Consider the following 1,772-nt stretch of genomic DNA (forward strand, 5'->3'; position numbering starts at 1 on the left):
AGTGTAAATGCAATGTTTCTGCAGGATGCAGAAAGCAGGTGCGAAGGAGAGTGAATTGTTTGCTGACAAATTGGAAAGGGAATCTGAAATAGGAGATTCAGGCAGAGTATTAGCTCAGGTAAACCAAATTGCCTATGGACTTTGTCTCCCACATCATAAAAAATGTGTACCCATCACACGAGAGAACCCTCTCCGCCTCTCCAGTCTCAGTGCATGAGATTCCTCCCGCGAAGATTCCGTCCATTTGTCATCTCATATCTCTCCTGTGTTTTCAACCTTTCTACTAGCTTTTCCTTTTCAGTCTAGAGACATACTGACGTCTCTTCTCTTGCAATCTCAAAGCAATTCATCAGCATCATCATCATCCTTTGACCTCCTATATCCCTCTAACTATAACCCAACCTCTCTTTTCTTCTAATCCAGATTTCTCTCAAGAGTAGACTACATATTGTCTCCTTAATTCCTCTTAAAACCACTTTTTGCATCCTCACCTTTCATGCTGATGTCTCCAATGCCTTCATCTTTCCAGCCCTTATCTTACCAGAACAGCAAGGCTCTCTGTCTCCTCAAGTCACGCTCTGACTAAAATTCTATTCCTCGGGCTTCAGTGATGCCAAACTCCCTTGTATTTGCTCCTACCTCTCTGACTATTTATTCTGTCTACTTCTCGAGCTCATTTTTCTCTGTCTATCCCTAAAATGTCGATTTTTATTTGTATTCTAGTCTCAAATGTCAGTTCTCCTCGCTCTTTACAGGATCCCTGGATTATTTAATCAATGCTCACATTTTCAACTATCACTTCCCACCTCTCAAATCCATACCTCTATCCCAGACCATCCCTAAACATCAGCCCCATGTACCTAGCTTCCTGCTAAACTTTCACTGAGGTGCGTCAGGCTCCATGGATCACAAATAGAACCCATCTCCCCAAAAGCTTACTCCTCCAGCTTCATCTCTCTTTTCTCCTTTCTTCAAACTCTGCTCTTTGATCACCATGATTTGTGTTTTTGCTCTTACCTGGAATGTTCTTCCTGTCCCGCTCCTGTTGGCTAACTTGCTCATTCCTTAAGGTTCATTTTAGGCATCACCTTCCTTAAGGAAGCCAGTTGGACATGCTCCTCCTCTGGGCTCCTGAATATCCTATTCCCATCTCCATTACTGCAATACCATACTACAGTTTTCTATTTTGTGTTTCTCTACCGTTAGACTGTGTGTTCCTTGAGAGCAAAGACTATGTGTGAGTAAATTCATCATTTTATCCCCAGGATTTAGCATGGTGCCTGACACATAGTGGAGATTCAATAAATGTTAATAGAATAAACTTTACGCTATATTTATTTTTATACAACAAAGATGAATTTTTTTCCAGTCCTTTTTCAGGAACTGATGTGAGATGTACTGACAATATTGAGAATGAATTCCACTTCTATATTTTTTCCCCTCCTTCACTTCTACCTTGCTCTGCTTACTCTATTTTTGAAGGTTATTGGGGATTGTCAAAGAGTTGTTATCTTTTCCCTTGCAAATCAAAATGAAAGGCTCATCTTGCTTATGTTGGTTAGCTTTTTTTGAATAAATAGTCAAATAAAAAAAGACTACGATCTCTTTTTTTGTGTGCATAATGATTCCCAGATGTAAGAGATGTCATGAAACCAGAATCTGAGTATGGGGGAAAGTGAGAAGCCATCACAACCAAACCAACCGAACTCCCCCTAGACACCTGCACAGTCTTAGGGCTGGAAGGGACATCAGCAGTGATGAGCTCACCAGTG

Source organism: Diceros bicornis, chromosome 8, assembly GCF_020826845.1.
Source record: "Diceros bicornis minor isolate mBicDic1 chromosome 8, mDicBic1.mat.cur, whole genome shotgun sequence".
Lineage (NCBI taxonomy): Eukaryota > Metazoa > Chordata > Mammalia > Perissodactyla > Rhinocerotidae > Diceros > Diceros bicornis.